Here is a 14,352-nt window from a genome sequence, read left to right as displayed (position 1 = left end):
AAGTCAAATTGAAGGGTCTACCCGTAGATTAGGCCTCCATGGAATTATTTCTGATTATTAAGCAAGGATATAGATTAGATTTGCCTAGAGGCAGAGGAAATGAGAAAGTCGACGGCCTCCACCATTCTCCAGCCAATCCAGGGTGTCCTATATTCCTTAAGTTGAGCTCAGGAAACCTACGTCAGATGGCCCTGGACCACTCTTGTAAAATGTTGTATCTGACAATATAGATGTCCCAATTATGGTCCTGTCCCTTCTTCTGTAGTCCCACTTATAAAAATGATTGTCCATCAATCATGAACTTGTGACAGTTTCCTTTGTTCTAATATAATTTACCGTAATTAGATTCTCGACTTGAGTGTTTCCTTGAACTGCACCAATGATCTGCTTCATCTGGGTGACGTCTGTTTGCGTCTTGTATTCTCTTTGTCACTATTAAGACTTAATAAATGGTCTCCTTAAATTATATTTGAGATTGGAGTCCATTTTGCAGTCTAAAACAGAGCACAAGCTGGTTTCTGAGGGGCAGAATTGATTGACAAGGCACAAGCAGGAATGATGCTTTAGAGTAAAACAGAGACACCATTTTAAATATAGTTTAAAGTGAACATTTGTTAAATCTTAACTGACAAACGCAGCACAGACACAAATACATCTGGATGAGTGAAGCCACCAACAGGAGGTTGAAATGGCTTCCCAGGTTCACAATTGAGATATGGGACAAAGAGGTTGTGGGGGAGGGGCAGGGCAAAAGAAACGCCTACAAAAGCATGATTGGTGGCCAATGACAGGCAATTCCGAATGGTCCAGGGCCTTCTGACCCATGCAGTCAGGGCAGGTCTGATAGGGGATAGCTAGGAGACCCCTGTACTGTCTGCAGTTTGCTGACCTCCATCAAGGACACACAGGCTTGCAAGCTTCTCAGAAAGACCACCCCTCCCCCGGCTGCCTGGAGAGAGGTGAAGGTAATCCACACTCCAAAGCCCTCTGCCTGAGGGTCCAGTTACCTACAACCTTGCTTCCTGGTCAGAAGGCGTTCAATGAGGTTTACGTGGGACTCTGCAATCCCAGTGAGAACTCAGTCTGTGCGGGGATCTGGGGCCGTCACTGCTACGGTACCCTTTTTCAAAGGAAGGTGCTGAGAAGTTAAGCTCTAATACAGAACTCGGTGAGCAGTGGAGCGGCCTGATGACTGCAAGGCTGGCCTCTCCTTTCGGTAAAGGCCACTCCGGGATCCCCTGCTCTCTTGCCCGATTAACTGACAAGGAGGGAACAGGCCATAGGCAAGAACCTGCCCTCAATTGGGCATTTCTGGCGTGAGGGGTGAGGGTGAAAGAGGAAAGGGGGCCTAAGCAGGAAAGGGGACAGGAGTATTCCCAGGGCAGAAGGCAGAGAGGCTTGTAACCAGCTCAGAAAGGATTTAACTGGAAATAACCCAGGGGGTCGCGGTGACCTGGAACGCGGGCAGACAGGGTGCAGGAACTGTAATATCCGTGGGGACAGGGGCACAGCTGGGGATGTCGGGCCTGTCGGGGACTCCAAGCCTAGGATCAGCACAGAAACATGGAGACTCACTTACCCGTGTGGGACACTCGGGCTGCACCGTCACAGTCAGAGGAAGTGGGTTCTGCAGGAAATTGCATCAGCTGGGTAGGGGTGGGGGGGGGGGTCATTCGCAAGGGGCGGGGCCTGGAGGTAATAAGAGACTCCTGGAGGGCGTGGCCTGGAAGTGAAGCTCAGGTCCTGGAGTGGCAACTGATCCATTCTTAGTAGTTTTTTCTTAGTCTGGAAGTTCTGCTAAACACTCTTCACTCTGGGTGACCCTGCTCGCATTTGAATCACAACAGGGAAAGACAAACTAAGGAAAAGTAGTGGGTGGAGGGCATGCTTCCCAACTTCTTTGACTTGTTAATTAGCAATTCAGGAAAAAGTATATCATATTAAAAACAAAAAAAATTAATTGCCTAAGTCTTTCCTTTAAGAACAGTTCTAAGGAGAGAGAGGTAATAAAGTGAGGATTAACCTGATAAAAATGGACCTTAGTGACAACTGAACACATCATTGAGGGATTGAAAATTAGCAATTCTGAAAGAACACCTCAGTAAATTAGGTAAGGAGGTTTCTGATCATTTCATTGTTTCACCTAAAATCACATGGGTGTCGTTTTGGGTTTTTTTTGTTTTTTTAATGAATCTGAATCCTGCAATGTCCCATTCAATGCCTTATATACTTGGTCTGTCCTCCGTGGTCAATGGCCCACAAGATTTTTACCTTCCCTAACTGCTCAGTTCAGGTGCTCCCCTTTGAGGGTTGTGGCCAGGCTTGTTTTTCATTGCTATTGAAATGACCAGTGAAAAAGCAGAATTTGGGCTCACAGTGAGAAGTGCTCAGGGATTATCAGGCCATCATGGAAAAAATGGCTTAAAAGACTTTTGACAGAGGACAATTTCTATTGGACCCTGAGATATAATAAATTTCTCTGCCAGGGAAATGTGTTCATTATCAACTCTGGAAAAAAGCACATTGTAATTTAAAAAACAGCAACAACAGTTTCTTCCCTCTTTTCTCTTGTCCCGAGCCTTCCTCTGCATCTTTGCTTATGTCTGTTTGACTAAGCGTATACTATGTTGCTCTCATTTTCCAGCATAACAGATTAATAAAGTCAATGATTCTTAGTAAATTGGGTACCCATAAAAAAAAAGCCTTTACTGATTTCCTTTGTCTTTTTTGTTTGAACTTTTTTTTTCTATAGTTAACGAGCCTAATATAGTTCAGTTTTACTTTCCTGCTTTTTGGAATTTTTTGGTTTTTGTTAATTACTCAGACCAATATTTAGATTGGAGGAATAAGAAATCTTGAGGGATTTTTTAAGAAATATGTACACTGTATATATTTACACAGCCCACCTCAAGAAATGGATATCAAAAGTAATATTTTAAACAGTCCAAATAATACTCTCTTTTTTTTCTCTGCCCCATCTTCCTCAACAACCTATTGTAAGGTCTCTCTCTCCAGGCTAGATTTCAGCCTTGGTCCTTGGCTCTGCGCGAGAAAGATTTCATGCCGAAGCTGGACTCGTGATCCAAGTGAATTGAATGAGAGTTAAAAGAAGCTTCAGGTTTTATGCGGCACCCATAGGATTCCTTCGACCATGTGGCCTGGCAGAGACTGCTCAGGATCATGCAAGGATCTCTCTCCTCCCAGGAAGAGGACCAGACCAGCCCCTCTCCCTTCCTGTCCCTGCCTTTTCAAGGGTTCCCGGGGGAGGCGTGGTGAATGACCCCAGGTCGCTCTCATAGGCTGAATTGCAATCACCTGGACCAGGTGGGCTGCTCCAGGTATAAAGCCAATCTGAGCCCACCAGCGGGAAAAACCAGCTTTGTTCTAGGTGGGCTCTCCTGGGCATGCGTAAATGGACTTCCCAATTCCCTAGGCTTAGCTGCCTAACACTATCACTCTCCTATCCCTGTTCCCCCCTCCCACCCCCCCACCCCCGTCCTTTGCCTCTTCACAGTTATCAAAGTCTTATCTTTTCAAGTATAATCCAAGTTTCTTTATGTATGGTTTTCATTATAATGCTAGTGTTATTAAATATTTATGTTTGTAAGATTGACTGAGTTTGCAAAGCATAATACGTTTTTTCATGCCTCGTGGTGTTTTAGACAGTCCTTCCCCCCCCCCCCGCCCCCCGCCCCCCCCCAGTAAGTATATAACTCTATATGCTTACAGATAATATAACTATTGATTCAACACTTTTTCAAATTTACAAGATAAAACAAGGCTTAGAACTGGATCACTTGGTCCTTTTTCTCTTATCACCTCCCAGTTCAGAATGCTTGCATTTTTAAATGGCCAGCATCTTCTTGGACCTACAGTTAAGCTCAACACATTCAATCTCAGCATGATCTTCTTTGTGGTTTTAGCCTTCTTCCAGAAAATTGGCTTTGTGTGCCCACCACAGCCACTCTGCTTCCCATCATAGGGTCTCCTTCTTTGCGCATACAGTGAATCCTTGACCTTCTTATACTGGGTCACTTTGTGAGGTTGATGGTTGCCGCATTTCTTACAGAAAGTTCTCTGGGCTTGGAATACATTGACTATCTTTGCAGAGATATGGCCTATGCAGTGTAAATGGGAACTGAGAGTCTGCCATCCTTGTCTCACTCCACTTGTGCCTAACCCTAGAGTCATTTTGTTTTCATTGATGTATGATATTCTATTGCATGGAAGTACCGGGGTTTGTCTATTGCTTTATAATAGGTGTCCATGGTTGTTTCCTTGTTTTTTATATTTTGGAAAATACAGCAACAAACATAGGTGTGCATATGTCTGTTCGTGTTGTATTCTTTATCTCTTTAGGGTATATATAAAAATGTACATATGTAAATATATATAATGAGAGGGGAATAGATCTATGTACTCATATCTATACGATAAGAATTAAAGTTGCAGAAGGATATTGGGCCTCAAATCAAGTACTCCCTTAACACAGGAACACTTTATTCTAACAATCTGACATTCTGTGATGCTCACCTTCTTGACAACATTGCTGAAGACAAAATGTGTACATAATCAATGCAGTGAAAAAAGCTGATGGTGTACGGTTATCAAAAGATTTAGCATCTGGCATCTTAAAGGCTTGGAGACAAACAAGCAGCCATCTATCTCAGAAGTAAAAAAGCTCACATGGAAGAAGCGCACCAGCCTGTATGATCATGAAGTGTCAATGGGATCAGGTATCATGCATCTAAGACACAGAATAAAACCATACCCAATGTGAATGATGAGGCACATGGAGTGGAGACCCAATGTCCATCTGTAGAGATTGGACATCCCCTTACAGAGGGGTCACAGGGAAGATATGAGCCAGTCAGGACGCCATATAGCACCAATGAATCACACAACGTTTCTCTAGTTCTCTTGGTGCTTCCTTCACCGCACTATCATGACCTCAATTTTACCTTACAAATTGGACTAGATCAGAGCATGAACACTGCTACAGATAAGAGCCCACAACACAGGGAATCCAGGATAGACAAACCCCTCAAGGCCAACAAGAAGAGTAGAAATACCAGGAGGATTAGAGGAGAGTGGAGTGAGATAGGGGGAATTGAGCACAAGGCTCAAACTAGAACCCCCTCCCAGGGGGAAGAATAGCAGGAACGTGGGTGAACAGTGAAGGAGGACAATGTAAGATATGGAAAAAATAATAACTTTTCAAGGATTTGTGAGGGAGGACGGGTGGGAAGGGAGGGGGAAGAAACGAGGAGCTGATATCAGGGGTTCAAGTGTGAAGAGAATGCTTTGAAAATGATTATGGCAGCATGTTTGCAATTGTGCTTGACACAGTGGAGGAATATATGGATTGTGATGAGATGTAAGTGCCCCCAATAAAAGTACTTTTTTAAAAATGATGAGATTACTAGGTTATATTTGTGCTTGCATTTGTTTAAGGAAGTGTCATACTGTTTTCCACAGAGATTTTAAAATTGTACAGTCCCACCAGCAATGTATGAGCATTCCAATTCCTACTCTTCTCCAGTAGCATTGATTATTTTGTCTTATTGAATTTTGATTAAAATGTGGGTATCAGGTGGTATTTCATTATTGTTTTAATCTATTTTTCTCTTCTTCCTAGTGAACATTAACATTTCTTTACATCATTGTTGGACACCTGGATGACGTCTTTAATGAATTGTCTAATTTTGTCTTGTGCCTATTTTTTTATTGGGTTGTTTGTATTTTTCTTGTTAAATATTGTAGTTCCCTACAGATTTTGAGATTTGTCCTTAATCTGATGTATTATTACTAAATGGTTTTCTCGTTCTATGCATTCGTTATAAATTCTTTGATGATGTCTTTTGATGTGCATAAATGTTGTATTTTCAGGTGATCTCAGTTCTTTACATTTCTTCTATACTGCAGATATTTCATTACATTCACAGTATGCTTGTGTCCTGTGTTAGTGCCCTTTAGTTTGTCCCTAAATTTTCGTTGTTACTCTTTATGTTTCTGGGGTTTCTATTTAGATCTCTGATTTATGGTGAGTTCATTTTTGTACATGGTGTGCAGTATGGGTCCTCTTCATTTTTTTTGGTTTTTTTTGGCAGGTGAAGATCTAACATAATTTGGATCTCTGAGAGAAAAGGCTATGTCTGCCCCATTTACTCTGTCTCAAACCTTTATTAAAGATTAGGTGTGTATAAATATTTGATTTTATTTCTGGGTTTTCAATTCTAATCCATTGGTCTTCATATGAATTGCTATATCAGTACCAGGCTGTTTGTTTACCATGGCAATATAATATGTCTTAATGTCTGGGGGTTAAAGACTTCCTACTTTTTTTTAAACATATTAATAGTGTTTTATTTATACCGAGTTTCTTTTCTTTCCACATAAGCCTTTACTGATTTAAGAGACTTACACCTATTCCCTTAGTAGAGTGAGGCAAAAAAACAAACAAACCAAAAAACAGTGCACATTTGGTGGGACTGCTAAGTAGGATGGTGTCAGAAATGCAGGTGGAGATCACAATGAACAATTCTTTGGCTTACTGGTTAATCTAAGAATCCAACAGGGATTGCTTTAAATGTTAGGTGTTAGTTCAGATAGATTAGAGAAACAAATGCACAGACACTCATATCTGTGTAAGAAAGAGCCTTATATACAACAGCAATTGAACATTGAGAAAACATCCCCGCCCAGTCCAAAAGAAGTCTATAAGCCAGAGGTTAGTCTTGTCTGCAGGAATGTCTGGCAGGGAGTGAGTGTGTGTCCCACCTACAGTGAGATATTTATCTCTTTAGCACATTTAAATGAGGTCATCAAGCTGCAACCTGATTGACAGGCAAAACTTCAGTCCTTCATTCTCAAGTCTCAAATTGAGAAGAGATTTTGTAACTACCACAGGATAATTCTGAGCGACAACCCTAGTAGAACTGTGAGATTGAAGGGCATCTATGTCTGAGACCTATGTTAGCTAGGACTTCAGGAATAAAGAATTATCACTTTAAAAATAAAGAAACTGGATTTTGAGAAGAAGAAGTCTTACCTCTAAACACAATCCTACGTAAATAATTCTTATACAGGATCAGAATCTGGGCCTGAGTTTTTGTTTCGTAGTTGTTGGTCTTACATTTTTAATTGCTGTTGTTCTTGTACTTAAGATCCATACACCATGTCATTTTCAATGCACATGAATTCGTTCTATGTTTCTGTAGTTCCAAGTAAATATGTCTAAACAATAAATATATATAACTGTGCCTAATATATACCTGTGCCTTAAACAGTCTGTTCATATGTTAAAATGAATTTTATATCAATAAAGAATCTATGTCCTCTTCAGTTTTTCTTTTCCCTTTTTTATTGAGACTCAGAGCAATGTTGATGTCTGATTCGTAAAGAATCTGAATGGCTTTTAACCCTGCCACATTTCTCAACCTATATTTTTAAAAAAGAAAATTTTACTTTATTTATTGTGTTAGTCTGGGTATATTAGAGAAACAAATCCTCAGAAAGTCATACGTATCAGACAGTTTTATATAACGGGTTAATGCCCATCAAGAAAACGTCCCAACCCAATGCTGCCCAAGCCCACACGTCCAACATTAGCCCGTATGTCCAACACCAATCCATAAAGTCCTCCTCCATCTCACAAAATACACACAATGATGCCGAGTGCAGGAGGAAAGCCCAATCAGTGAACATGTAACCATCTCAGCGCTGGCAGGGGTCTCCACATGGCTACCACAGCACCCAGGGCTGCATCGGGGTAGGTCCATGTAGCTTCTCTTCAGGATGTGTTGCAAAAAGTGAACCTTGCCAGCTGAAACAGAGAACTGGCTAAGGCAGGTACACCCTGATCTTATCATCAGAAAGGAATAGACCTGAGAACTTGAAAGGTGAGGCTTACTGAGACATTTATCTCTCCACCCTTCAACCGACCTCACATGTTTATCAACCAGGTTGTCACAATAAAGTAACTCATTTATTTATCTTGGTATTTATCAATTTTTATATATTTTAAATACCTCTCTTTGATTTTTGTGTGTAGAACATTATTTGAAATAAAAACATATCCTGTGTAGTTGCACTGCCCATCTCATCAAGTCAAATCAGTAAAAGTGACCCAGTTCTCCCCCCACTTTATGCAGTTATTTTCTTGGCTGTCTCTTCCTCCAAAATTTTATGACCCTTTCTCCTTATGGCCAACACCACATTCCATCACCCTTGCAGTCATTAAAACCTTATCTTTTACTATGAAAACAACATTTTCTTAATTTCTTATAATAATGATTTCATAAAATAGTTATCTTTGTGAGACGAATTAACATTCCTAATCTTAATGTTCTCTTGCTAAGTCCATGTCTTAAAATGACTAAAAGAGTCATGTTTTTAAGTGATATTCCATAACATTCCATTATATAAATACAGACGTTTGATAGTTGCCCTCCATTTAGAGTCAGTTTTTGATTGTCGCCATTGTTTTGGTATAATAAAAATGCCATAATAAGCAACATTTTGCAAATGTATGTCCATGTTTTGTTTTTTGTTGTTTTTTAAATCAAAATATTCTCCATAACTTTCTTGACTTTAAAAGAACTGTGAATTTCTGGTTTCAAGGTAGCCATGTGAAGTCCAAAGTGATGGAAGAGTCAACTTTTCATGTTGTCGATACCCAGTTTCACAAATCCCATGAGATCTTGAAGCCAAGGTGATGTGACACTTGGATACACCACAGGTGAGCAATGTAGTCTCTAGAATGCTTATTGTAGTCTTATCCTCTTGGAACTCTGGTTCTGCTTCTTTATTTCTGCCTGTCTGGATCAACCTATTAATATGTTTTTCTCATGGTCCCGATTGTCAGACTTGAGATGAAAGTATATTTAATGAACTAAGTGACCAACAAAACTCCCTTCACTGATCCCTCTGAGTACAACTGTGCTGGTAGGACACATTCAACGTTTACTTAACCAGTCTTTGTGAAGGCAGGCTGTCTAGGATATTACTTCATAGTCTAAGCCTAGAATTGTGAACCATCACTTTGTAGACAACAACCGGTAATGTAGCAGGGACATAAAGTGGATTGAGAACAGTGGCAAGTGAACCCATCATTGAACTAATGAAAATTAGGAAATAAAGGAAAAGGAGCACACCATTAAAAATTAGGTGTTCGGTGATGTGCAGTTACGTCATCTCCTGTCAACTTCCGAAGGGGTGGACTTTCCCCATTCAATCAGGTCGCAGCTTCATGACCTCTTTTGGAGGTTCAAAGGGGCTATAGCTCACTCCCTTTAAGACACTTCAAATGACAAGCCACATGCAGCTACACTGATGTAGCCAGAGCCCTGGAAAACAATGTGCCACTTGCGAGGTCCTTAGGAGTGCCTTTTGATCAACTGGTTGGAAATGCTCAGATGTGTGCAGTTGCATCGTCATCTGTAGGTCAATTTTACTTTAATGACAATGGCATTTGAGGTTCATCTGGCATGTGCAGGTTTGTGTGCCTGCTGGAGTATGTGTGCATGCTTGTACTCCAAATTCTGTGGCAAAAAGCAGGTTTGTGCAACATCCACAGATAAGAAGTATCTATGCATATATTTCTCAAGGGGTTAGCAGGCCATGAGCCCCTGAAGCATTCGACTCCATTGCTTATCTAAAAAAGGATGCTGCTGTTTGCCTGCCTATCTTAATGGCCTTGTTTACCATCTTCCTGAATTAAAAGACTTGCTCCACTAATTAAGCGTAGATGTAATTTGTACAGCAAGTAGGGGACTGCTGCATTTTAAAATTCCAACAACTAAATCTGATACAGTTATATTTCTCACATTTTAACTAACAGCAGGCTAACCCTTTCACTCTCCCCCCAACCTCATCAGTTTTGACTTAACCATTTCAATCCCCTTAAGGTACTGTCTTCTGGAAGTCCTTGGTACTTTCAGCATTCTTTGCCAATAATATAATTCAAATTAATTGATTCTTCTTTGGTCCTTTCTCAATATCCAACTTGCACATGCATATGATGGGACTGAAAAAAGGTGCACCTCTGTCCTCAAAGTGACCTCTTTCCCCTGCAGTACTTTAAAGTGGTCTTGTACACCAGATATGCCCAATGCACACATGTCCAAATAAGGTAAAATCCTGACAATTTCAATATCTCCCCGATTTAGCATATTATCTATTGGTCCCGTAATGAGAGTTTCGTTTTCTTTACATAGCGTTGGAATCCATACGGAAGGTTCCCATCCTTTCCAGCATGCAAGGCGTGTCACGTGTAGACTGACAGATGTTAGAAACCTTCCTCCTAGACAATGCAAAGTATAAGGCCAAGTTCTTCTTCAGAAACTCCAGCTTCTTGGATGATTTGCTCAGCATATAGATTGAATAAGCATGATGAAAAGATACAATTCAGACATACAACTTTCCTGATTCTAAACCACAAAATATTCTCTTCTTTATAGATAAGGGCCTCTTGGTCCATGTACAAGTTCTACATGAGGACAACTAAATGTTCTCAAATTTGAATTCATCTCAATGCTATGATCCTGTGGTAGACCAGGTTTTCTAGAGAAACAAATCCAGTGACACTCATGTATGCATAAGGAAGAGTTTTATATCAAGAAGTAACATTATACCAACAAGGCACCCAACCCGTGTCTAACTCAAGGTCACAAGTCTGATGCAGGGCAGGGTCCTCTGCACACTTACAGAGCTGCAGCCTGATGATGTATAAAGGTGAAGCTGGATGTGGAAGATAACAGGCCAGTGGCTGCAGGATCAGATGGATCCAAGGTCAGTCGTAGTATGGAAGGGCACCAATAGCTCTCAGTCTCAGGCAGCCCACATGGGGCTACCCCTAAAGGAAGAGAGTTATATCAAGCAGGAAGATGGAGTGGCAGACAATGGGAAATTTAAATATTCTCCAATTATTAGAAGGCCACACCCCCAAGGAGGCATCATGAAGCTGTGACCTGACTGGCAGGTTGGATTCCACCACTACACGTTCCTACATCTTCAAGTTGACATAAATCTACCTGCCATAGACCCACAGTTAAATGCTTTTGCATAGTCAATGAAACACAAGTAAACATTTTTCTGGTACCTTTCAGGAAAGACCCATCTGATGTCAGCAATCACATCATATTTCACATTCGCTTCTGAATGCAGATTGCATTTCTGGAGTCTCCCTGTTGAAGTACTGCAGCAATCATTATTGAATTATCTTTTGCAAAATGTTACGTGCATGAGGTATTAATTCTATTGGTTCATAATTTCTACAGGTTTTTTTTTTGTTCAGGTAGCTGAGTTTTAAATTTCTTACATAGAGAAATGAGTGATTCCTGTGCTTCATCAGCTGGTTGAAACATTTCAGCAGGTTTTCTGTCAACTTCTGGAGCCTCGTTTTTTTCTAATATCTTCAGTACTAGTTGGACTTCTTCTTTCAGTACCATAGGTCCTTGATCATACACTACCTTTTGCTTTGTGTATTCCTTCCATCCTCTTTTGATACTTCCTGCATCATTTGAATTATCATTTGACGAAGAATATTGAAAGAACCATGGGCTTCAAGAAGAACTAACCAATCTGTCTCAGAAGAAGTGCATCGAGAATGCTCCTGAGAAGTGCGCCTTGGGAGATGTTGTCTCATGTGCTTTGGATGTGTTATCAAGAGAAACCAGTCCCTGGAAAAGCATATCATGCTTGGGAAAGTAGAAGGGCAGTGAAAAAGAGGAAGATCCTTGTGAGAGATTGAATCATTGACTGCAACAATGAGCACAAACAGAAAACTACTGTGAGATGGAGCAGGACTTGGCAGTGTTTCATTCTGTTGTACATGGGTTCTCTGGGAGCTGGAACCTAATTGAGGGCAACTATCAAGAGCAACAACACACTATCATTCATCCCACTCTCTACAAGGCTTTCCTGTTTCTATTCCTCATTTCCTAAATTCTGTCCTTGGGTGTGTACTGTCCTTTTGATCTGACTTACATGGTTGGTTAGTCTATCAACAGGGTGAGTTTAGTTCCGGACTGTGGGAAAATAAGAGAGAGGGAAATATGACTAGGACTATATTCCCTAACTTATTATGGAGGGAATCTGGAAAGCTAGTATTCCATGGTAGGAAAGCCACCACTTTGGTATGGTAGAGATAAAGTCAAAGTACATTATTCTGCTTTAAATACCATTTCCACAGATTCTCCCCTAACAGCTATGCTGCCTTAAAGTGAGCACGTGGTTGATTCTATCTCTCTACAGAAGCCAACATTCTTGTTGTCCCCTCCTGGCATAGCACCCATCCCCCCTCATGCTTTCCCCCAGTGCAGGTATTAGGTTTCCTCAGGAGTAAACTCAGAGACTTTACTGTGGTTACCACCCACCTTGTGATGTATGTAACTACTGAATGTGCATAACTTATAGTGACCTACAAATATCCCGACAGTAAAGATTGACTCTCTCCTCCTCCCTCTCTTTGCGTAAATCTGGCTACTGAGATCATGGCCGTCCCAGAAGTAAGTGTTTGGGTCGGGTCTGAACTAGGCAGCCCCCTTTTTGGACTAAGCTGAAGCAGGTCCAGATCCTGCACTTGCTTCCCTGCACATCCCAAAGGTCAGCAGCTGCTGGGCGCCAGATAACCAGTGAAAACAGATGTTACTGGTTCAAAGAAAGCAGCAAGCAATTCTCCCTCCCAGTTTCCAGACCCCATATACTAATTGCCCTACATTCTTCACCACCCCTTTAAAATCCCTCATGTGCAGTTGCTGAGCATGACTTCCCTTACCTGTTGGCCTAGGTCCTGGAACCTCATCCGGGAGCTCCCCCACCTAATAAAGCTATTTCTGTTTCTGCTCTCCCGCGTCCTGTCCTGTCTGTCTTCCTTCCTGTTCCTCAGTTTCACCCTTACAGTAAGTATGCTACTATAAAATGTGTCTGAGTCCTTTATTTTACTTTCTCTCTCCTATCTTCTAAGACTTTACTATGCTCTTAGTATATTATAGCCATGCAATTTCAACTACAAACCCCACGATTGTCACAGGCTTGTTTACACAAAGACTGGACTTGAGAGGTGACTAAAGACCATTGTGTTGAGGGTCTCTTTGGTGATCTGAATTTTGGTCCACATTTTCCTCCTACTCTATCTATGATCTTCTAGTGGGATTCCTTTTCGAGCCCTTGGTAGTGGTAGCTGGGCACATCTGGGTCTGATCAATCACTAACATTAGGTTAGCAATTTAATGGAAAGTAGCTTGTATAACTGAGGGATCCTTTTGGACTACACTTGTGTGCTATGGTGGGTAGAGCTACAAAGATAGATAGGGATCCCTGTTCGTGTAGTGGTTACGAGTTGGACTGCTAACTGTAAGACTAGCACTTTGAATCCACCATTCACGCCACAGCGAAAGATGGAGCTTTTTACTTCAGCAAAGATTTAGTGTTGGAAACTCATATGGGCAGTTCTACCCTGTCATATAGCGTCACTCTGAGTTCACATTGACTCCATGGCACTGAGTTGTTTGTTTGTTTGTTTCTTTTGACAATTCATGATTTATCCATGGGGACAGAAAAACTCACATGAAAGCAGGTGTAGTAGTTACATAATTTCATATTCATTTGATAAATAAGACTAGGGTTGGAGTTTAGCCTGTCAATCAGATCACAGTTCCATGATGCTTCCTGGTGGGCTATACTGTCTCATGAGAATTCTGGGAACTTCTACTCTTTCTCACTGGAGGTAGGCTACCCTCTCTCTCTGCTTCACCTTCCCTCTGTTCGGAGAGGTAGAAGAACCACGAGAGACTTGCGCCAGCCCTAAGAAATTCTGCCGCAACTGGATACACAAGACTTTTAAGCCACCGACCTGTCATCTTTCTGCATTCAGCATCATTGCATGTGCTGTGTGAGTCTGAAGAGGAATCTATGGACTAGTATTGGACTTATGGGTTCATAGCAGTCTTATGGACTTGATCTGGACTGGGTTGGGATGTTTTCTTGATATCCAATTACTCTTTGATATAAAGCTCCTTCTTACACATTGAGTGTCCCTGGATTTGTTTCTCTAGCCTACCCAGTCTAACAGGGCAGGTATTTTAAAAGAAGTCTCTTTTAGTTGCAAAATCTAGCCTCTGTTTCCCAAGATCTAATGATAAGGTGGCTCCATCAAATCTGGGAACATAAATCAGTTTAATTCAGTAAATATTTGTTGATAAGTGACACAGTGTTTTCTGTATCATCTGCACAACTGTCTGGCCATATTGGGAAATGTAACAAAGTATTGCAATCCTCATATCTCAATTTTCAACCAGCAACTTTGAAATCTGACTAGAACTTTCATAAGGAAATTCTCTAGTGTATCAG

General features: G+C 41.1%; 1 long non-coding RNA gene across 1 annotated transcript in view; it reads right to left on the bottom strand.

Annotated features, from left to right (window-relative positions):
• Positions 1–1,609, bottom strand: part of LOC142427869 (uncharacterized) — a 36,431-nt gene extending 34,822 nt beyond the window's left edge. Inside the window, exon 1 of the long non-coding RNA XR_012780104.1 lies at positions 1,580–1,609. This is a non-coding gene — a long non-coding RNA (uncharacterized LOC142427869). The remainder of the gene's footprint in view (positions 1–1,579) is intronic.
• Between the last annotated feature and the right edge of the window lie 12,743 nt (positions 1,610–14,352).

This window comes from Tenrec ecaudatus, chromosome 15, assembly GCF_050624435.1.
Source record: "Tenrec ecaudatus isolate mTenEca1 chromosome 15, mTenEca1.hap1, whole genome shotgun sequence".
Lineage (NCBI taxonomy): Eukaryota > Metazoa > Chordata > Mammalia > Afrosoricida > Tenrecidae > Tenrec > Tenrec ecaudatus.
This window is presented reverse-complemented; position numbering and strand designations above follow the sequence as displayed.